The sequence below is a fragment of the Coregonus clupeaformis genome, chromosome 14 (assembly GCF_020615455.1).
Source record: "Coregonus clupeaformis isolate EN_2021a chromosome 14, ASM2061545v1, whole genome shotgun sequence".
NCBI lineage: Eukaryota > Metazoa > Chordata > Actinopteri > Salmoniformes > Salmonidae > Coregonus > Coregonus clupeaformis.
The window spans coordinates 46,496,722-46,521,182 of record NC_059205.1 but is presented as its reverse complement, the minus strand read 5'-3'; the positions used below and the strand labels follow the sequence as shown (position 1 = coordinate 46,521,182).

Here is a 24,461-nt window from a genome sequence, read left to right as displayed (position 1 = left end):
TTGGTGGGCTGGAGTTTTGGCCTACCTGGTGACATCACCAGGCGGTAAATTAGTTGATAGACCAATCAACTAATTTAATTTTTACATTTTAGTCATTTAGCAGACTGTCACGTTGCTGTGGATTGGTGTGGTGTAGAATCAGGCGCAGGAAGCAGAGGATAAGTCCAACAAGACTTTACTAGAGCACAACACAAAATAAATCCAAACAGCCCGGAGGCAAAAGGACGCACAAAGGCGTAAATAGCGAGCGCACACACAGGTGCGTAATACTCTCCTAAACACAAGGAGGAAGCTATGAAAATAGCGTACCGACACGGGTAGCGTAACAACACGACACGAACAATTACACACAACACTAAACTAACAACAAGGAAACTAAATAGGGTGCTAAATGAGACATAACACAAAACAGGTGTGACTAACAGACAAAACCAATCAAACAAGAAACATAGACCGGTGGCAGCTAGAACTCCGGAGACGACGACCGGCGAAACCTGCCCGAACAAGGAGGAGGAGCCGCCTCGGCCGAAACTGTGACAGTACCCCCCCCCTTGACGCGCGGCTCCAGCCGCGCGCCGCCTCCGGCCTCGGGGACGACCAGGAGGACGCGGAGCAGGGCGCGTAGGATGACCACGATGGAATTCGGTCATCAGGGACGGATCCAGAATGTCCCTCCTCGGCACCCAGCACCGCTCCTCCGGACCGTACCCCTCCCACTCCACGAGATATTGGAGACCCCCCATCCGGCGTCTCGAATCCAGGATGGTCCGAACAGTGTACGCCGGAGCCCCCTCGATGTCCAACGGGGGCGGAGGAGTCTCCTCAATCTCAAAGTCCTGGAGTGGACCAGCTACCACCGGCCTGAGGAGAGACACATGGAACGAGGGGTTAATATTCTTGTAATCAATAGGTAGTTCTAACCTGTAACACACCTCGTTCAATCTCCTCAGGACTTTAAAAGGCCCCACAAACCGCCGACCCAGCTTCCGGCAGGGCAGGCGGAGAGCAGGTTTCTGGTTGAGAGCCAGACTCGATCTCCAGGTGCGTACACTGGCCCCTCACTGCGGTGTAGGTCGGCGCTCGTCTTCTGTCGACGTATGGCACGCTGCAGATGGACGTGTGCAGCGTTCCACGTCTCCTCCGAGCGCCGCACCCACTCATCCACAGCGGGGCCTCGATCTGGCTCTCATGCCACGGTGCCAGAACCGGCTGGTACCCCTAACACACACTGGAAAGGGGTTAGTTGGGTGGAGGAGTGGCGGAGAGAGTTCTGTGCCATCTCGGCCCAGGGCACATATCTCGCCCACTCCTCCGGCCGGCCCTGACAATATGACCTCAGAAACCTACCCACATCCTGGTTGACTCGTTCGACCTGCCCATTACTCTCCGGGTGGTAACCCGAGGTAAGGCTCACCGAGACCCCCAAACGTTCCATAAATGCTCTCCAGACTCTGGAGGTAAACTGGGGGCCTCGATCGGACACTATATCCTCGGGCACCCCGTAATGCCGGAAGACGTGAGTAAATAGAGCCTCAGCGGTCTGTAGGGCAGTAGGAAGACCCGGCATGGGAAGGAGACGACAGGCCTTCGAGAACTGATCCACAACGACCAGGATGGTGGTATTCCCCTGTGAGGAGGGAAGATCGGTAACAAAATCCACCGAGAGGTGAGACCAGGGTCGTTGTGGAACGGGCAGGGGCTGTAATTTACCCCTGGGCAAGTGTCTGGGCGCCTTACACTGGGCACACACCGAGCAGGAGGAGACATAAACCCTCACATCCCTGGCTAACGTTGGCCACCAGTACTTCGTACTAAGGCAGTGCACTGTCCAGAGGAGGGGGACGTGTGAGCCCAATAAATCAGCCGATCCCGGACCTCGAGCGGGACGTACGCCCGACCCACCGGACACTGTGGAGGACTAGGCTCGGTGCGTAACGGCCGCTCGATCTCCGCATCGACCTCCCACACCACCGGTGCCACCAGACAAGACTCCGGTAGTATGGGAATGGACTCCACGCACCTCTCCTCCGTATCATACCGACGGGACAGAGCATCTGCCTTCCCGTTCTGGGACCCAGGGATGTAAGTGATCTTGAACACAAACCGGGCGAGAAACATAGTCCATCGAGCCTGGCGAGGATTCAGTCTCCTAGCTGCCCGAATGTATTCCAGGTTACGATGGTCGGTCAGAATGAGGAAAGGGTGCTGAGCCCCCTCAAGCCAATGCCTCCACACCTTTAGGGCCTGTACTACGGCTAACAGCTCCCTGTCCCCTACGTCATAATTCCGCTCCCGCCGGACTGAGCTTCTTAGAATAAAAAGCACAGGGGCGGAGCTTAGGTGGTGTACCGGATCGTTGAGAAAGAACTGCCCCGATACCGGCCTCAGACGCGTCCACCTCAACTTGGAAGGGTAAAGTGGGATCCGGGTGCGCCAACACCGGAGCCGAGGTAAACAGGTCCTTCAGTCTCCCAAAGGCCCTGTCCGCCTCAGCCGACCACTGCAAGCGCACCGGACCCCCCTTCAGAAGAGACGTTATGGGAGCTGCCACCTGTCCAAAACCCCGGATAAACCTCCGGTAGTAATTCGCAAAACCCAAGAACCGCTGCACCTCTTTAACCGTAGTTGGGGTTTGCCAATTACGCACGGCGGACACTCGGTCCACCTCCATTCTCACCCCTGACGCAGACAACTGGTAACCCAAAAAGGAAACTGACTCCTGAAAGAACAGACATTTCTCAGCTTTGACATACAGGTCATGCTCCAACAGTCTCCTCAATACCCTGCGCACCAGGGCTACATGCTCGGCCCGAGTAGCACTGTACACAAGAATATCATCTATGTACACCACTACTCCCTGCGCCTGCATGTCCCGGAAAAGTTCATCTACAAACGATTGGAAGACTGATGGAGCATTCATTAACCCATATGGCATGACGAGATACTCGTAATGGCCGGAGGTAGTACTAAATGCTGTCTTCCACTCATCGCCCTCCCTAATGCGCACCAAGTTATATGCGCTCCTGAGATCCAATTTTGTGAAGAACCTTGCCCCGTGTAAGGACTCCGTCATGGTCCCAATCAGCGGGAGTGGATAACTATATTTCACAGTCACCTGATTGAGACCGCGGTAATCAATACACGGACGCAAACCTCCATCCTTTTTCTTCACAAAAAAGAAGCTCAAGGACGCGGGAGAAGTGGAGGACCGTATGTATCCCTGTCTCAGAGACTCGGCAATGTAAGTTTCCATTGCCCTTTTCTCCTCCTGTGACAAAGGATACACATGGCTCCGCGGAAGCGCTGCTCCTGTCTGGAGGTCTATCGCACAATCCCCTTGTCTATGAGGTGGCAACCGTGCCGCTCTGGTCTTACTAAACACGAGCGCCAAATCCTCATACTCAGGAGGAATGTGCAGTGCTGGCATCTGGTTCGGACTCTCCACCGAGGTCGCCCCTACGGAAACACCCAGACATAACCCCTCACACTGAGCAGACCACCCTTTAAGAGCCTTCTCTCGCCACGAAATAGTAGGATCATGGGTCATCAACCAGGGGAAGCCCCAATACCACCGGATACGCAGGAGAGTCGATCAGATAGAGTTGAATCGTCTCCTCATGACCCCCCTGCGTCATCATCCTAAGTGGCGCTGTGACCTCCCCAATCAACCCAGATCCTAACGGACGACTATCTAAGGCATGTACAGGAAAGGGTTTTTCGACTGGAAGGAGGGGAATCCCTAACTTAACACAGAATCTCCGATCTACAAAATTCCCAGCTGCGCCTGAATCGACTAGTGCCTTATGCTGGGACCGAGGTGCAACCTGTGGGAAACAAACAGGTAATGTAATGTGTACGACAGAAAGCTCTGGGTAAGTAGGGCGCCTACTCACCTGGGAGGACTCCCCACTGTATGACCTGCCATCTCCCTCACCAGGGGACCCTCCCCAGCACCTAGCCGCGGTGTGCCCTCCGCGCCCACACTTGGTGCAGGAGACTGCCCCCCTCGGGCTCCTACCTCTTCTCCCTCTAGCGCCAGCACCTCCAAGCTCCATCGGACACTGCTCGGAGGCGCTGGAGGGTGGAATGGGAGGCCCCCACCTGGGACGTCCGCGGGTCGCAAGCAGGGTGTCCAGTCGAATGGCCATGTCCACCAGCTGGTCAAAAGTTAGTGTAGTGTCCCTGCATGCTAACTCCCTGCGGACGTCCTCCCGAAGGCTACATCTGAAGTGGTCTATGAGGGCCCTCTCATTCCACCCAGCATCAGCCGCTAGAGTCCGGAACTCCAGCGCAAACTCCTGAGCGCTCCTCATCCCCTGTCGGAGGTGGAATAGACGTTCCCCCGCCGCTTTCCCCTCCGGTGGATGGTCGAAGACCGCACGGAAGCGGCGGGAGAACTCCGCATAGGTGACTGTGGCGGCGTCTATTCCCCTCCATTCGGCGTTGGCCCACTCCAACGCCTTGCCGGTGAGACAGGAGATGAGGGCGGAAACGCTCTCGTATCCCGAGGGCGCCGGGTGTATGGTGGCAATGTAGAGCTCCACTTGTAAGAGGAACCCCTGACACCCGGCAGCGGTGCCGTCGTACGCCCTCGGGAGCGAGAGCCGAATCCCACTGGGTTCCGGTCGATGGACGGGCTGGCTGTCCGGTGGTGATGGTGCGATAGGTGGGGCTGTGGGAATCCCGCTGGTTTCCCATCGACGAAGGGTGTCCATGACGCCCTCCAAGGCGTGCCCGATCCGGTTGATACGGTGCTCTTGACCAAGGAGACGCTCCTCCATGGTGTCGACGGGTGCTCCTGCTGATTCCATGTTCTGGTGTGTAATTCTGTCACGTTGCTGTGGATTGGTGTGGTGTAGAATCAGGCGCAGGAAGCAGAGGATAAGTCCAACAAGACTTTACTAGAGCACAACACAAAATAAATCCAAACAGCCCGGAGGCAAAAGGACGCACAAAGGCGTAAATAGCGAGCGCACACACAGGTGCGTAATACTCTCCTAAACACAAGGAGGAAGCTATGAAAATAGCGTACCGACACGGGTAGCGTAACAACACGACACGAACAATTACACACAACACTAAACTAACAACAAGGAAACTAAATAGGGTGCTAAATGAGACATAACACAAAACAGGTGTGACTAACAGACAAAACAAGAAACATAGAGCGGTGGCAGCTAGAACTCCGGAGACGACGACCGGCGAAACCTGCCCGAACAAGGAGGAGGAGCCGCCTCGGCCGAAACCGTGACACAGACGCTCTTATCCAGAGCGACTTACAGTTAGTGAATACATTTTTATTTTATTTTTTCATACTGGCCCCAGTGGGAATCTAACCCACAACCCTGGCATTGCAAATGCCATGCTCTACCAACTGAGCTACATCCCTGCCGGCCATTCCCTCCCCTACCCTGGACGACGCTGGGCCAATTTTGCACCACCCCATGGGTCTCCCGGTCGCGGCCGGCTACGACAGAGCCTGGATTCGAACCAGGATCTCTAGTGGCACAGCTAGCACTGCGATGCAGTGCCTTAGACCACTGCGCCACTCGGGAGACCTATAGGTATAACATGGTGGCAACAGAGCTATAGGTTAAGGTGTGATTGAACTGTGGTCTCCACTCTTTGACTATGTGATGTTTCATTCTTCTCGACCTGGCTGGCAAGTCAGCCACCAGCACAGGACAGGACAGGAAAACAAGTGGACCACTAAAAACAAAAAGAGAGGGATTTAAACTCGCCATAAAGAGTAGGAGACAGAGAGAGTGAGGAAGAAGCATTTTTCCCTTACTAGCATCCACCACCACCCCCGGTCACGTACATCCCTTTCTCCTGAGATAATGATGGCTGTAGTCATAGAGATAATTGTGGTCGAATGGTTTTCTGTGTCAGCTAGGGCCACGTGGTGTGCAATTGAAAAACTGAGACAAATATTTGAGGGAGGATGTTTTTCTTCTCTCTCGCTCACTCTCTCGCTCTCGCTATCTCTTTCTTTCTCTTTATTTCTCTCTCTTGTTTCTCCTCCCTGCAGATAGAAAGGAAAGGGTGTTGAGGGAAGAGACCGTGTAAGTAACTGCTGTTTGGTAATTACCTCGAATGTGCCTCCTCATGGCCGGCGGCCAATCGTTGGTTGTCTCTGTGTTGGAGGAGCTATAGCCTTGGCAATTATATTTGATCTCTCTTTATCGTGTTCGTTCTCTTTTCATAAAGGGTTGTGGGGATGGATTAGTGGCCTGGGCTCTTGTGGTAACCCAATGGTTAACAGAAACACCAAGGACCCGGTAACCTATAGTATGTGAATACTTGTTGAGGGCCCTAGTACATTTGGATGGGTTGTTGTTACAGAGGTTAGCCTGTGGTAATGGACAGAGAGGACGGTGTTATTGGCTACATTTTCTTCACAGGTGCATGTATTACATTGAGGTGTGTGTGTGTGTTGTGTGTGTGTGTGTGGTGTGTTCTTGTCTGTGTGTTTTTGTGTGTACGAACAAAAATAGATAAGAACAGCTCAAGAACAGGACTACACGCAATGAACCATTCACTCATCATCCTGTTTGTTCATCGAAACGTGGCTCTCACGTCTGTCTAGATCTTCATCAATCTCATTCTTATTCCTTTATACTCACCGACTACAAACAATTTGTCCGGACTTGTCTTGCACTCAGGGTTAGGTAGCAGAGAGCTGCCTTCATATGTAGTTGACTGAACTCACAGTGCAGTGCCGTGCTAAATCCATGAAACATTGCCCTGTGGATACATCCCAACTATTAGCAGTGAACACAGCAGATGTTACAGGAAACAAATACATGCTCACAGGGGAAACAACTGTTGGCTGTGATGCTGTCTTTTATTTTCCCACTATAGCATGTGTTTAGGATTATTTAAAAAACTATTGCAGATTATGTCTTCGTCACAATCATTAATGTCGTTTTTTTCCATCTATAGTCTATAGATACTACATAAACCAAATATCATTACATCTATTAGTGTGTTATACTGTAATTGTTTGATATGGACTTGTTTTTAATTAGATTATGCAAATTGGTCGCTACTAATTGGTAATAGTAACCAGAGCAGAAAGAAATGTCAGTCTTCAAATATCATTGTCTCTGTAGTAAATGTCTATAAGTAACTTCATGAATATGAATTGTGGTTCTCCAGTCATTAAGTAAAAGCGGCTAAATTGAAATATTGAATTGCAGGAGTATGTCATACTTGTACTGCATTATTGAATAGCCTGTAGGTTCAATAGCTATCCTCATTGGCTTTGAATCAAATATAATATTCAGATTCACAACTGAAGCCAGTATCTTTGAAGTTACATTATACTGACATTATACTGACCATGCATCTGCCTCCTATTTGCATTGTCATTTCATGCTGTTCATGCAGATGATGCAGATGATCATGTTAGCAGGATATTTTTGTGACCAATTGACCTGAACATGAAAAACTGAGCCTTAATTATGCTGTACAGTTACAGGGATTTTTCTGCCATTGAAATACTTGGGCGGGCAGTGTAAAAAAAAATGTTGCTTTAAAACTGCAAATATTTATCTCGGCTCCATGAAGAAATTAGTAGAATTGCAGGAAATTGGATACACCGCCAAGATAGGGGCTTCTAAAATGTTATTTTTTTTACATTCAGCCGCGCCGATGGGCAGACCGCGCCCAATGCCGCTCCACCTGCCACGCCCCCTGCCATGACCCCACCACCTAAGCCGCTTTTTTTATCCGGAAAAAAACCTGCAATTATGTTCAGGAAAAACTCCTGGCCTTCATGATAATGTATCAATTTATCTCATTCCTACGTTTCGTCCCACAGGCCCTAGTGACTAATGTGTCTCCCCGTATTGTGCGTGGCACCACGTCAGGTCATGTGTTCGGCCCCGGACAGGGCTCCTTCCTCAACATCGAGCTGATCAGTGAGAAGACTGCTGCCTACTGGTGCCAGGGTGTCAAAGAACTGAAGGCAGACTTCCCCAAGAACGTGAGTTTACTCTTTTCCATAGATACCATTTCATGCTATCGTGCTGAACCATACTGTGCTGACTTAGAAACTCTCTTTTCACATAGTCCTTTCCAGCGCACTTCCAGTAACAACTGTAGTGGATGTGTAACCAGGCCAGCACAGTACAGCTCAGTTTGGCCTGGCTTGGTTCAGTTCAGTAATGTAAAAAGGGTAGTAGTGTGGTGTCGATTTGATATCTTATTTACCATTTGAAGACTCTAACTTTCTTTCTCAGCATAGAGGAATTAGCCAATGTCCCTCAAACTAGTTTTGCATCCAACTGCAGTTCCATCAGTTTTGAGGATATTTAGTCCAGAATGAACTACAGCAAAAAAAAGTGAGTCTGTCCCAGTGAACATAATACCCAGCTTTCCTGTATGGAGCGTTACTGTATATCCGTGTCAGTCTATCCAATTTGGACTACAGTGTTTACACTGTATTACACTGCTACGCTTCCACACCAAGCTCAGGTTCAGGAATCCTCTTCACAACTGACCTCTTCCAACCTTCATCCTCCTGTTATTTCCTTAACTGGATGCCAGAGCTCCCTACCAGCCCATCCCCTTGTCCCATCCTCCCCAAACTAGTTACCATTGCAGCAAAACATAAATATGTATATCCCACTGAGAGGCAGCCATTAATAATTTTTCATAGATTTTCGGGGAGGTCAAGTCTATTCTCCATCCTCCATTATTCCCATTAATTATTTCTGTTTTCCTCCCCAACTCTCCAAAATGCTCCACAACGTTCCTCTACACTCGTCGTCAACATGACGTGACCTTGTAGGTCACCGTCCTCGGTCCGCCAAGCGCACTCTGGGTTGCTTTGAAATGCGTCTTCGGCAGAGGCAGAAGCAAACTCATCACAGCGCATGCCTCCCCGAGGTTAAAGGTCACTGGCGTACGCCGCTCTGCAAAATGAATACTCAGAGAAGGGGAATGAATAATAACAAAGCCCTCTACAAATGATGTGAAATTGTTGGGACTGGGGAGATTGAGACACCTCTTTCTCACAGGGACTGATTAAGACTGTGGAGTGGTCTGTCTGCATCGGGTGTTACAGGCAGCGGGCATGCCTGTACTACACAGAGAGAGAGAGAGAGAGAGAGAGAGAGAGAGAGAGAGAGAGAGAGAGAGAGAGAGAGAGAGAGAGAGAGAGAGAGAGAGAGAGACAGAGAGACAGAGAGACAGAGAGACAGAGAGACAGAGAGACAGAGAGAGAAGGTGCTACCCCATCCCCCTTTTTTAATATCTCCATATCAGCAGTGATTGACAGTTGCCGGGGGTCCCTGGAGAGGCAGTGTAGAGGGTGGATGGGATCACTTACTCACTCTGCTCCATTATTAAAGAGATAACAGGAGGATCCCCCTGTTCGGCTCTGTTAGGTTCTGCTCTGCTCCTCACAGACAGACAGACAGACAGACAGACAGACAGACAGACAGACAGACGGGCGGGCTGGAGGACGGGAAGACAGACAGACAGACAGGCAGGCAGATGGACAACCACACGGCTCACTCCACGGGATAGGGTTTAGCCAGGACTGTTCTGCTGCATTGTCTGTACGTCTGTCTCTGTCTGTCTGTATGCGTATCACACTGTTTTCTAGTCTCTACGTCTGTCTGTCTGTCTGTCTGTCTGTCTGTCTGTCTTTACGACTGTACATCTCTGTACGGCTGTACGTCTACCTCTACGTCTGGCTGTACGTCTGTCTCTATGTCTGGCTGTACGTCTGGCTGTACGTCTATCTCTACGTCTGGCTGTACGTCTGTCTCTATGTCTGGCTGTACGTCTGGCTGTATGTCTATCTCTACATCTGGCTGTACGTCTATCTCTACATCTGGCTGTACGTCTGTCTCTATGTCTGGCTGTACGTCTGGCTGTATGTCTATCTCTACATCTGGCTGTACGTCTATCTCTACATCTGGCTGTACGTCTACCTCTACGTCTGGCTGTACATCTGTCTCTATGTCTGGCTGTACGTCTGTCTCTATGTCTGGCTGTACGTCTGGCTGTACGTCTACCTCTACGTCTGGCTGTACATCTGTCTCTATGTCTGGCTGTACGTCTGTCTCTATGTCTGGCTGTACGTCTGGCTGTATGTCTATCTCTACATCTGGCTATAAGTCTGTCTCTATGACTGGCTGTACGTCTGTCTCTATGTCTGGCTGTACGTCAGTCTCTACGTCTGGCTGTACGTCTGTCTCTATGTCTGGCTGTACGTCTGGCTGTATGTCTATCTCTACATCTGGCTGTACGTCTGTCTCAATGTCTGGCTGTACGTCTGTCTCTATGTCTGGCTGTACGTCAGTCTCTACGTCTGGCTGTACGTCTGTCTCTATGTCTGGCTGTTCGTCTGGCTGTACGTCTATCTCTACGTCTGGCTGTACGTCTGTCTCTATGTCTGGCTGTACGTCTGGCTGTACGTCTATCTCTACATCTGGCTGTACGTCTGTCTCTATGTCTGGCTGTACGTCTATCTCTACGTCTGGCTGTACATCTGTCTCTATGTCTGGCTGTACGTCTGGCTGTACATCTACCTCTACGTCTGGCTGTACGTCTGTCTCTATGTCTGGCTGTACGTCTATCTCTATGTCTGGCTGTACATCTGTCTCTATGTCTGGCTGTACGTCTGGCTGTACATCTACCTCTACGTCTGGCTGTACGTCTACCTCTACATCTGGCTGTACGTCTATCTCTATGTAGTTGGCGGCAGGTAGCTTAGTGGTTAAGAGCGTTGTGCCAGTAACCGAAAGGTCGCTGGTTCTAATCCCCGAGCCAACTAGGTGAAAAATCTGTCGATGTGCCATTGAGCAAGGCACTTAACCCTAATTGCTCCTGTAAGTCGCTCTGGATAAGAGCGTCTGCTAAATAATGTAAATGTCTGGCTGTACGTCTATCTCTACGTCTGGCTGTACGTCTGTCTCTACGTCTGTCTGGCTGTACGTCTATCTCTACATCTGGCTGTACGTCTATCTCTACGTATGGCTGTCTGGCTGTAGGTCTATCTCTACGTCTGGCTGTACGTCTGTCTGTCCTGTCTCTGTAGCTTCAAACCTCCAGTAGTAATCCCCAGTGATCCAGAGACTCATTCTCATAAGTAACCTCACACAACTCAACATCCCCTTTTTCCCTCTCCCTCTCTATATCAATGTGTGTAGATACTAAATACGTTTTCCCTCTCTACATCAATGTGTGTAGATATTAAAGACGTTTTCCCTCTCTATATCAATGTGTGTAGATACTAAGATGTTTTCCCTCTCTATATCAATGTGTGTAGATATTAAAGACGTTTTCCCTCTCTATATCAATATGTGTAGATACTAAGATGTTTTCCCTCTCTATATCAATGTGTGTAGATATTAAAGACGTTTTCCCTCTCTATATCAATGTGTGTAGATACTAGATACTAAAGATGTTTTCCCTCTCTATATCAATGTGTGTAGATACTAGATACTAAAGATGTTTTCCCTCTCTACATCAATGTGTGTAGATACTAGATACTAAATATGTTTTCCCTCTCTACATCAATGTGTGTAGATACTAGATACTAAAGATGTTTTCCCTCTCTACATCAATGTGTGTAGATACTAAAGATGTTTCCCTCTCTATATCAATCTGTGTATATACTAGATACTAAAGATGTTTTCCCTCTCTATATCAATGTGTAGACACTAGATACTAAATACGTTTTCCCTCTCTACATCAATGTGTGTAGATACTAAATACGTTTTCCCTCTCTACATCAATGTGTGTAGATACTAAATATGTTTTCCCTCTCTACATCAATGTGTGTAGATACTAAAGACGTTTTCCCAACAACAGTCTGGACACTGTACTGTACGTAGCATGTGCCACATGAGAGGGGTTCAGTAGGGGGAAACTTTGCATTAAACTTTGCATTAATTTCCTCTTCAACTGGCCCGGAATCAATATTTGCAGTTGAATAGCCAAGTCCCAAGGTAGAAAGGATGAAGGGTTATCACAAGTCTCTATACAGGATCTATAAAATCAAATACACTTGGTTACAGTATATCACAGGCAGGCATGTGCCACTGTGCATTATTGACACATCCACCTAATTGTTTCCTTTAAAACCCAAAGGAGTGAGAGGAAGAGTGTTATATCTACCCTAGTTTATAGGTAGATTATAGTTTCTACAACAGTGGAAAATGGTTTTGCGGAGGACTGATGGGCGATGAAGTCCCCATTAGCTGCTGCCAAGGCAACCGCTACTCTTCCTGGGGTCCAGCAAAATGAAGGCAGTTTATAAATTTTTTTAAACATTGCAATACATTCACAGATTTCACAACACACTGTGTGCCCTCAGGCCCCTACTGCACCACTACCACATATCTACAGTACAAAAATCCATGTGTACGTGTGTGTATAGTGCGTATGTTATCGTGTGCGTGTATGCATGTGTCTGCACCTATGTTTGTGTTGCTTCACAGTCCCTGCTGTTCCATAAGGTGTATCTGTTTTTTAAATCTAATTTTACTACTTGCATCAGTTACTTGATGTGGAATAGAGTTGCATGTAGTCATGGTTCTATGTAGTACTGTGCACCTCCCATAGTCTGTTTTGGACTTGGGGACTGTGAAGAGACCTCTGGTGGCTTGTCTTGTGGGGTGTGCATGGGTGACGAGCTGTGCGCCAGTAGCTCAAACAGACAGCTCGGTGCACCCAACATGTCAACACCTCTCATAAAAACAAGTAGTGATGAAGTCAATCTCTCCTCCTCTTGGAGCCAGGAGAGATCGACATGCATATTATTAATATTAGCTCTCTGTGTACATCCAAGGGCCAGCGTGCTGCCTTGTTCTGAGCCAATTGCAATTTTTCATAGACAACAATAACTTTTTCACCTCTTCCACACTCACTTTACGGAATTCAAAATTACAGTGCTTGTCTTTCATAATTTGGTCAGATATACTTGGATGTGTAGTGTCAGCAATTGTTGCTGGCATGTCATGCCTAAATTTGCTAATCTTGCCAATGAAAAAATCATTAAAGTAGTTGCAATATCAGTTGATTTTGTGATGAATGAGCCATCTGATTCAATGAATGATGGAGCTGAGTTTGCCTTTTTTCCCAATATTTCATTTAAGGTGCTCCAAAGCTTTTTACTATATTTCTTTATGTCATTTATCTTTGTTTCATAGTTTAGTTTCTTGTTCTTTTTATTCAGTTTAGTCACATGATTTCTCAATTTGCAATACGTTTGCCAATCGGTTGTGCAGCCAGACTTATTTGCCATTCCTTTTGCCTCATCCCTCTCAACCATACAATTTTTCAATTCTTCATCAATCCACGGGGATTTAACAGTTTTTATAGTCATTTTCTTAATGTGTGCATGCTTATTAGTAACTGGAATAAGCAATTTCATAAATGTGTCAAGTGCAGTGTCTGTTTGCTCCTCATTACACACCACGGACCAACATATATTCTTTACATCAACGACATAGGAATCACTACAAAACTTATTGTATGACCTCTTATACACAATATTAGGCCCAGCCTTTGTAACTTTGGTTTTCCTAGATATGGCTACTATATTGTGATCACTATATCCAATGGATTTGGATACTGCTTTCAAACAAATCTCTGCAGCATTAGTAAAGATATGATCAATACATGTTGATGATTTAATTCCTGTACTGTTTGTAACTACCCTGGTAGGTTGACTGATAACCTGAACCAGGTTGCAGGCACTGGTTACAGAAGCTTTCTCTTGAGTGGGCAGCCTGATGAAAGCCAGTCAATATTTAAATCACCCAGAAAGTATACCTCTCTATTGTTATCACAGACATTATCAAACATTTCACACGTTATCCAGATACTGACTGTTAGCACTTGGTGGTCTATAGCAGCTTCCCACCAGAATGGGCTTTAGGTGAGGCAGATGAACCTGTAGCCATATTACTTCAACAGTATTAAACATGAGATCCTCTCTAATCTTCACAGGAATGTGGTTCTGAATATAAACAGCAACACCTCCACCATTGGCATTTCTATATTTTCTATAAATGTTATAACCTTGTATTGCTACCACAGTATCATCAAAGGTATTATCCAAGATGGCGTAGCAGTGCGGTCGCTTTTATTTCATCGTCCTTGTGTAAATATCCCGTTTCTTGTTTTTTTTTGTCTATTTTGTATATTTCTCTCAATTTTTACTTTTCATTCTTTAACTACAGTGGGGAAAAAAAGTATTTAGTCAGCCACCAATTGTGCAAGTTCTCCCACTTAAAAAGATGAGAGAGGCCTGTAATTTTCATCATAGGTACACGTCAACTATGACAGACAAAATGAGGGAAAAAAATCCAGAAAATCACATTGTAGGATTTTTTATGAATTTATTTGCAAATTATGGTGGAAAATAAGTATTTGGTCAATAACAAAAGTTTCTCAATACTTTGTGATATACCCTTTGTTGGCAATGACACAGGTCAAACGTTTTCTGTAAGTCTTCACAAGGTTTTCACACACTGTTGCTGGTATTTTGGCCCATTCCTCCATGCAGATCTCCTCTAGAGCAGTGATGTTTTGGGGCTGTCGCTGGGCAACACAGACTTTCAACTCCCTCCAATGATTTTCTATGGGGTTGAGATCTGGAGACTGGCTAGGCCACTCCAGGACCTTGAAATGCTTCTTACGAAGCCACTCCTTCGTTGCCCGGGCGGTGTGTTTGGGATCATTGTCATGCAGAAAGACCCAGCCACATTTCATCTTCAATGCCCTTGCTGATGGAAGGAGGTTTTCACTCAAAATCTCACGATACATGGCCCCATTCATTCTTTTCTTTACACGGATCAGTCGTCCTGGTCCCTTTGCAGAAAAACAGCCCCAAAGCATGATGTTTCCACCCCCATGCTTCACAGTAGGTATGGTGTTCTTTGGATGCAACTCAGCATTCTTTGTCCTCCAAACACAACGAGTTGAGTTTTTACCAAAAAAGTTCTATTTTGGTTTCATCTGACCATATGACATTCTCCCAATCCTCTTCTGGATCATCCAAATGCACTCTAGCAAACTTCAGACGGGCCTGGACATGTACTGGCTTAAGCAGGGGGACACGTCTGGCACTGCAGGATTTGAGTCCCTGGCGGCGTAGTGTGTTACTGATGGTAGGCTTTGTTACTTTGGTCCCAGCTCTCTGCAGGTCATTCACTAGGTCCCCCCGTGTGGTTCTGGGATTTTTGCTCACCGTTCTTGTGATCATTTTGACCCCACAGGGTGAGATCTTGCGTGGAGCCCCAGATTGAGGGAAATTATCAGTGGTCTTGTATGTCTTCCATTTCCTAATAATTGCTCCCACAGTTGATTTCTTCAAACCAAGCTGCTTACCTATTGCAGATTCAGTCTTCCCAGCCTGGTGCAGGTCTACAATTTTGTTTCTGGTGTCCTTTGACAGCTCTTTGGTCTTGGCCATAGTGCAGTTTGGAGTGTGACTGTTTGAGGTTGTGGACAGGTGTCTTTCATACTGATAACAAGTTCAAACAGGTGCCATTAATACAGGTAACGAGTGGAGGACAGAGGAGCCTCTTAAAGAAGAAGTTATAGGTCTGTGAGAGCCAGAAATCTTGCTCATTTGTAGGTGACCAAATACTTATTTTCCACCATAATTTGCAAATAAATTCATTAAAAATCCTACAATGTGATTTTCTGGGGAAAAAAATCTCAATTTGTCTGTCATAGTTGACGTGTACCTATGATGAAAATTACAGGCCTCTCTCATCTTTTTAAGTGGGAGAACTTGCACAATTGGTGGCTGACTAAATACTTTTTTCCCCCACTGTAAATATACTTTCCTGCAACCCGCCTCACCCAACGTGGAAAGGATTCTATTATTTCTTTATAACTTTCATCAAGAACCGTAAGCTGATACTAGTGTAGCCGCAACTAAATGGCTACCTGCTATTAGTCACCGTTAGCGTCTTCACCACTGTCCGTGGCCTACACTATCCACCAGCCAGCTCTAGCTCTAGCCTGGACAATTCGTCGGCCAGTCTGCACAGCGTGCTATCGACCCAGCGTGCTATCGACCCAGAGCTTATTGGACTTTCTGCCGGAATCACTGGACCCTAGCGCCGGATCATCACAACCAGCTAGCTAGCTGCAACCTGTTGTTGGCTGATTACCATTGCCCTATAGCAAGCACCAGTTAGCCTTGAGCTAGCCTCAGGCCCATCTCCCGGCTATCTACCTCTCTGTCAACCGGACGGGACCTCCTAGTGTTGACACTGAGCCCCGCCGATCCAACACGACTGGTTTGCCGACGAAATAGTCTGATGTGGTTTCATCAGGCGTCCAGTTGCGACGACCACGAATATCCATCTGCCAGCCCCGGCCCGCTAGCACACGCAAACTACAACTGTGCTCCCTGCTAGCTGTGCTGAAGCACCAATTTGAACTGCTCTCGGACTCACATATTGCTGTTCACTGGACCTTATGATCACTCAGCTGCACAGCTGATGCCTGCTGGACTGTTCCTTTACACGGTACCCTGTCCTGTTTATTCTGTTTAGTCTTAGCCCAAACGTTATCGCTATTTCCAGTTGTTGTCTTAGCTCTCTCTAATAACACCTGTGACTGCTTTATGCCTCTCTCCCATGTCAATTATGCCTTGCCTATTGCTGTTTGGGTTAGTTCTTATTATACAATTTCACTGTAGAACCCCTAGTCCCTCTCAAACTGCCTCATATAGTTCCTTTGTTCCACCCCCCATACACGCCGAGACCGGCTCAATCGATGCCTCCAATGACGCTATCTCTTTCATTGTTACCCAACGCTTAGGGTTACCTGAACTGTACTCATATCCTTCCATATCCTTTTCTGTACATAATGCCCTGAATCTTTTCTACAACGCCCGGAGAACTGCCCCCTTTATTCTATGTACCCAACACACTAGAAGACCAGTTCTTAAAGCCTTTAGTCGTATCCTTATTCTAGTCCTCCTCTGTTCCTCTGGTGATGTAGAGGCTAACCCAGGCCCTGCAGCCCCCAGTATCACTCCTACTCCCCATTTCGAATCCCACCGTACCTTCTCCGCTATGCAATCCGGTTTCCGAGCTGGTCATGGGTGCACTTCAGCCACGCTCAAGGTCCTAAACGATATTATAACCGTGATCGATAATAGACAGTACTGTGCAGCCGTTTTCATTGACCTGGCCAAGGCTTTCGACTCTGTCAACCACCGCATTCTTATTGGCAGACTAAATAGCCTTGGTTTCTCAAATGACTGCCTCGCCTGGTTCACCAACTACTTCTCAGATAGAGTTCAATGTGTCAAATCGGAGGGCCTGTTGTCTGGACCTATGGCAGTCTATATGGGGGTGCCACAGGGTTCAATTCTTGGGCCGACTCTTTTCTCTGTGTATATCAATGACGTCGCTCTTGCTGCTGGTGACTCTCAGATCCACCTCTACGCAGACGACACCATTTTGTATACATCTGGCCCTTCATTGGACGCTGTGTTAACAAACCTCCAAACGAGCTTCAATTCCATACAACACTCCTTCAGTAGCCTCCAACTGCTCTTAAACACTAGTAAAACTAAATGCATGCTCTTCAACCGAACGCTGCTTGCACCCGCCCACCCGACTAGAATCACTACTCTCGCGGGTCTGACCTAGAGTATGTGGACAACTACAAATATCTAGGTGTCTGGTTAGACTGTAAACTCTCCTTCCAGACTCACATTAAGAATCTCCAATCCAAAGTTAAATCTAGAATCGGTTTCCTATTTCGCAACAAAGCCTCCTTCACTCATGCTGCCAAACATGCCCTCGTAAAACTGACTATCCTACCGATCCTTGACTTCGGCGATGTCATTTACAAAATAGCCTCCAACACTCTACTCAGCAAATTGGATGTAGTCTATCACAGTGCCATCCGTTTTGTCTCCAAAGCCCCATATAATACCCACCACTGTGACCTGTACGCTCTTGTTGGCTGGTCCTCACTACATATTCGTCGCCAAACCCACTGGCTCCAGGCCATCTATAAATCACTGCTAGGCAAATCCCCGCCTTATCTTAGCTCATTGGTCACCATAGCAACACCCACCCGTAGTCTGCGCTCCAGCGGGTATATCTCACTGGTCATCCCCAAAGCCAACACCTCCTTTGGTCGCAATTCCTTCCAGTTCTCTGCTGCCAATGACTGGAACAAATTGCAAAAATCTCTGAAGCTGGAGACACTTATCTCCCTCACTAACTTTAAGCATCAGTTGTCAGAGCACCTTACCGATCACTGCACCTGTACACAGCCCATCTGAAATTAGCCCGCCCAACTACCTCATCCCTATATTGTTATTTATTTTGCTCATTTGTACCCCAGTATCTCTATTTGCACATCATCTCTTGCACATCTATCATTCCAGTGTTAATACTAATTGTAATTATTTTGCACTATAGCCTATTTTATTGCCTTACCTCCATAACTTGCTAAATTTGCACACACTGTATATATATGTATTTCTGTTGTATTTTTTTGACTTTGTTTTGTTTTACCCCATATGTAACTCTGTGTTGTTGTTTTTATCGCACTGCTTTGCTTTATCTTGGCCAGGTCGCAGTTGTAAATGAGAACTTGTTCTCAACTGGTTTACCTGGTTAAATAAAGGTGAAATAAAATAAAAAAATTAAAATTATCTAAATTCGTTTCAGAGATAATCAGAATAAGAATGTAATCTGTTACTAGCAAATTATTGACTTCATGAACCTTGTTTCTCTAGCTACATATGTTAACGTGGGCTATTTTGAGCACTTTTCTTCTGGGATGCTTTTTATTGCTTTACTGGGAAGCTTAGCAGCAGTAGATGTGGTCATGTTCTTTACGTTAGTGCAGGGTGAGCTGCACACAGTGGACTTCCTCCTCGGGCACACCGGCTCAGTGCTAACAGTATAAATCTGGTTCTTAGGCACATGATTACCGCATACAATAGCTGTAGGATCAGCGGAGGCATTCAGGGCTATTAGAGGGACATAAATTAGGTTACTTATTGTCACGAACGTTGACTGATGACTCGTGGAACCAAGGCGCAGCGTGATAAGCGTACATTTTATTTCGTACACAACACACAAACAAAACAACAAAACGATACGTGAAGTCCTGAGGTTACACACACCAAACCTTTACGGATCAAGATCCCACAAACTAACTGGTGCCAACAGGCTGCCTAAGTATAGTCCCCAATCAGAGACAACGAGCTACAGCTGCCTCTGATTGGGAACCACCCTGGCCAACATAGATCTAAACGATCTAGAACAAAAAACATAGAAAACTAAACATAAAAAAATCCACACCCTAGCTCAACATTTAAGAGTCCCCAGAGCCAGGGCGTGACAGTACCCCCCCCCAAAAGCGTGGACTGTGACCGCGCCACACAAACACAAGAGGGTAGGGGCCGGGTGGGCATTCCGCCTTGGAGGCGGATCTGGCTCCGGGCGTGACCACCACCTTTTCTCCACCTCCCCGTTGCGCCCCTGGTCTGGTCTGGCCCCGCTGACTGGAGCTGGACCCGACGACGGTGGACCAAACCTTACCGGCTCCGGACTGGAGCCGCTGGCCGGAGCTGGACTGGACACCGGTGGAGCGGATTACTCTGGCTGCAGAGTGGATCCGCTGACTGGAGTTGGACCGGACCCCGGTGGAGCGGATTGCTCTGACTCCGGAGTGGAGCAGCTGACCGGTGCCGGACCAGGCACCGGTGGAACAGGCACGGGCCGTGCCGGACTGGACACACGCACCACTGGCTTGGCGCGGGGAGCAGGAACTGGCCGGACCGGGCTGACGACGTGCACCACTGGCTTGGTGCGGGGAGCAGGAACTGGCCGGACCGGGCTGACGACGCGCACCACAGGCTTGGTGCGGGGAGCAGGAACAGGCCGGACCGGGCTGGCGACGCGCACCACTGTCTTGGTGCGGGGAGCAGGAACAGGCCGGGCTGGACTGGGAACACGCATCACTGGCTTGGTGCGGGGAGCAGGAACAGGCCGGGCTGGACTGGGAACACGCACCACTGGCTTGGTGTGGGGAGAAGGAACAGGCCGGGCTGGACTGGGGAAACGCACCACCGGCTTGGTGCGGGGAGCCGGAACGGGCCGGGCCGGACTGTGGAGGCGGACTGGAGGTCTGGAGCGGAGAGCTGACACAACCCGTCCTGGCTGAATGCCTATTTCCACACAATATGTGTGAGGCATCAGCACAGGACGTACAGGGCTGTGCACTCGTACTGGCGCTACAGCACGTGGCACTGGCGCAGGATATACGGGACCGAGGAGGCGTACTGGAGGCCACGAGCGTTGAGCCGGCACACCCCGTCCTGGCTGCATGCCCATCTTAGCACGACACGTGCGTGGTGCTAGCACCGGACATACAGGACTGTGCCGGAACACTCGCGGCACAGTACGTGGCTCCGCATAACACGGAGCCTGCCCAGTCTCACGCTTCCTAGCCTGAGTACGGGGAGTTGGCTCTGCTCTAACTCTAGGCTCCGCCAACCACCCTTTTAGCCCCCCCCAAAAAAAAATGTATTGGGGCTGTCTCTCTGGCTTCCTCCTCGGCCGGTACCCTCTGCGATGCCGCTGCTCCTCTCTGTAGCGCGCCTCCACAGTCTCCTCCCAAGGACGGCGATCCATTCCGGCCTGAATCCCTTCCCAAGTCCAGGATCCCTTCCCGTCCAGGATCTCCTCCCAAGTCCAGGCTGTCTGTTCCTGGACACGCTGCTTGGTCCTTTTTTTGGTGGGATCTTCTGTCACGAACGTTGACTGATGACTCGTGGAACCAAGGCGCAGCGTGATCAGCGTACATTTTATTTCGTACACAACACACGAACAAAACAACAAAACGATACGTGAAGTCCTGAGGTTACACACACCAAACCTTTACGGATCAAGATCCCACAAACTAACTGGTGCCAATAGGCTGCCTAAGTATGGTCCCCAATCAGAGACAACGAGCTACAGCTGCCTCTGATTGGGAACCACCCTGGCCAACATAGATCTAAACGATCTAGAACAAAAAACATAGAAAACTAAACATAGAAAAATCCACACCCTGGCTCAACATTTAAGAGTCCCCAGAGCCAGGGCGTGACACTTATATTGTGTCTACCGACGCCCCTGGTGTTATGTACATTTTCTGAAGCATTTGGACAACTCTGCGTCATCATGGTAGGGATTAGCTGAGCTGGGCTTGGGTCATTGCTAAGTCATTGTCTCAACGCAGCCGTATAATGCTGTGAAAGGATCCAGGAACCCAAATGATTTGGGTGGATCATATCCTCCTTATAAAACGTGTTTTGTTTCCAAAAGGTATCGAAATTGTCAACAAAAGTGACACCCATTGAGCTGCAATAATCACGTAGCCAGTTGTGAAGAGCAATAATCCTGCTAAAGCGGTCAATGCCACGATTCAGAGAGGGCACAGGGCCAGATATGATGGATTTTTTGTTAGTGTCTAGCAGAGAGTCAATCAGTTCTTTAAAATCCAGTTTCAAATGTTCAGAGCTCCCCTTCATAATGTCATTAAAACCCACATGGACTACGATATAATCTATTTCAATGTCCTGACTTAGTACATTCGGGAGCAGCTTAGTAATGTCATTTACTCGAGCTCCGGGATAGGACATTGTTTTTGCACCAGGAACGGTCACATTTCTTACCATGGAGCTGCCCAAAATCACGGCTGCCGAGAAGGACGAGGAAATCCGCCACTCCCACGCTTCACAGGATGCAGGCCTCCGACAGATGGAGAAGCCCCGCTCGATCCAGAGCAGGGACGGAAGGTTGCCGACGTCGACTTCGAAATCGTAGTACTAGTCACTGCGGCCACAGACACAGGCACCCCCAGCAACGAAGGTGCAGGAAGATTAGGCTCCAGGACGGCAAATCTATTCGTTGTTTGTATCCGCTCCGGGCCTCTCGTTGGGATTGTAGACTGCTTTACGGGAGGCCGCTGTCTTCGGCTTCCACGGCTCGTGACATGCGACCATCGTTGATTGCCTTTCTCCTCATGCTGTGCTCCTTCGACGGCACTATCAGATGGGGGAGCTCCGGGCAACACCGGCCAGTCGGATAATGACAAACGACAAGGCAGAGATGCATCCAACAAGCGCAAACGCCGTCCAGCCACCGGTGTAGAAAATGTAAACATTCCACTTTGCTTTCCCCCCAGTTTCTTACATAGGCTGGCGACCTGCGTGACTAAGGAAGCCACCTCAAGCCTATAATCCTCGGAAAGTAAACAATTGCTGCATTGGAACTCCGAGTGATCCGGTTTGTCCCGAAAACAAAGCGTAATAGATACAGCTCCTACAGCGCTGGAACCGTTCATTTAGTTCTCCAGACAAAGGGGGCTCCATTGCAAAACTCATCTGGTACCAACTTCGTTAGCTTGGTGGCTAGCAGCTTAGCGTCTCTGTCAAGCAGGCTTCAACCTGTCTCTTAAGCGGGATTCCGGGACAAGAAATAGTGGTCATAGGTGTTAAAATCTAACCGCGTCGTTTTTGTTTTTATCAAAAATAACAAACCAAGTGTTTTCCAGCATACAATGTTAAGGCACATAAGGTGAAATCACAGTTCTTCGTTGTTGTTAACCCTCTCCCCCGATCTTTCCCTCTCTTTCTTTCTTTCTTTCTTTCTTTCTTTCTTTCTTTCTTTCTTTTTTCTTTCTTTCTTTCTTTCTTTCTTTCTTTCTTTCTTTCTTTCTTTCTCTCTCTCTCTATTTCTATCTTTTTCAGAATGTCATCTCTAGCATCATGTATAGTTACAATAAAGCTGACTGGGTTGAGCTTGCTAAAATGGCAGAGGTGAGTCCGTTTTCTCTTGTCTGTTGGTTTAGACAAGAGTACAACCTGGCTCTACAATGCTGGGCATAAAGAAGGAGTCTAGAAAGTGACTCCCGTTTTGTACCGAACAAATGGATTTACATGAGTTCCTTTCTCTTCTCTAACAGACATAAACAGAGAGATTTCGTTTTTTGTGTGTCAATATGTTCAAAATAAGTTTTCACAACAGATACCTCAAACAGTATCACTCCAAAATAGACCAGCATCCATATTCATGGCTTAAAGCCTCATTGGTTTCTTTGCGAAAAAGCAGTTTCTTACATTAAATTTGCATTAGAAAACATCGGATTTCGTCTGAGGCACCAGAAACCCACTGTGCTCACAAACTGTGGAAGAAATCATAAAATGTTTTTTGTTAGTATTTTTCTCCTCAGATGTGGACATTTGTCTCTGAAATCTATCGTTCCTTCTATCATTCCTTCTCAGCTTCGCTCTGTCACTTCACATTGCCCTGTTGAACTCATGGTTATTGATGTGAAACCAACACTGGTGAAACCAACACTGTTGTGTGTGCATCAGGCATGCTAAAACCACTGTGTTGATTGATGTAGTAGTAGTAGTATAGTATTTAATTGTGGTCCTCTGTAGCTCAGTTACACCTGTATGTAAAATGTATGTGTGTGTGTATGTATATGACTGTAAGTTGCTTTGGATAAAAACACCTGCTAAATAGCATAAATTATTGCTAGGAGATGGTATTTAACTGATAGAATCCCTCCAACATGTGACTGGTAGCTAGCTGTAAAGCACTTGACATCCTACAGAGAAGGAGGATTTTGAAGGACAGTTTAGGCATTTTAATTTGTTTTATTTGACCTTTATTTAACTAGGCAAGTCAATTAAGAACTAATTCTTATTTTCAATGATGGCCTACCAAGAGGCAAAAGGCCTGCGGGATGTGGGCTGGGATAAAAAAAAGAAAAAGTAGGACAAAACACACATCACGACAAGAGAGACAACACAACACTACATAAAGAGAGACCTAAGACAACAACACAACATGGCAGCAACACAACATGACAACACAACATGATAGTAACACAACATGACAACAACATGGTAGCAACACAACATGGTAGCAGCACAAACATGCTACAAACATTGTTAGGCACAGACAACCACACAAAGGGCAAAAAGGTAGAGACAACAATACATCACGCGAAGCAGCCACAAGTGTTAGTAAGAGTGTCCATGATTGAGTCTTTGAATGAAGAGATGGAGATAAAACTGTTCAGTTTGAGTGTTTTTTGCAGCTCGTTCCAGTCGCTAGCTGCAGCGAACTGAAAAGAGGAGCGACCCAGGGATGTGTGTGCTTTGGGGACCTTTAACAGAATGTGACTGGCAGAACGGGGTTGTATGCGGAGGATGAGGGTTGCAGTACGTATCTCAGATAGGGTTTTTTATAAATAAGCATCAACCAGTCGCTCTTGCTCCGGGTATACAGAGATGGACAGTTTATAGAGGAGTGGTGATGTGTCCTATAAGGAGCATTGGTGGCAAATCTGATGGCGGAATGGTAAAGAACATCTAGCTGCTCGAGAGCACCTTTACCTGCCGATCTATAAATTACGTCTCCGTAATCTAGCATGGGTAGGAT

General features: G+C 47.6%; 1 pseudogene; it reads left to right on the top strand.

The window, feature by feature from the left end:
• The window catches only part of LOC121581693, a 198,030-nt pseudogene that overhangs the window by 112,069 nt on the left and 61,500 nt on the right, over nucleotides 1-24,461 (top strand).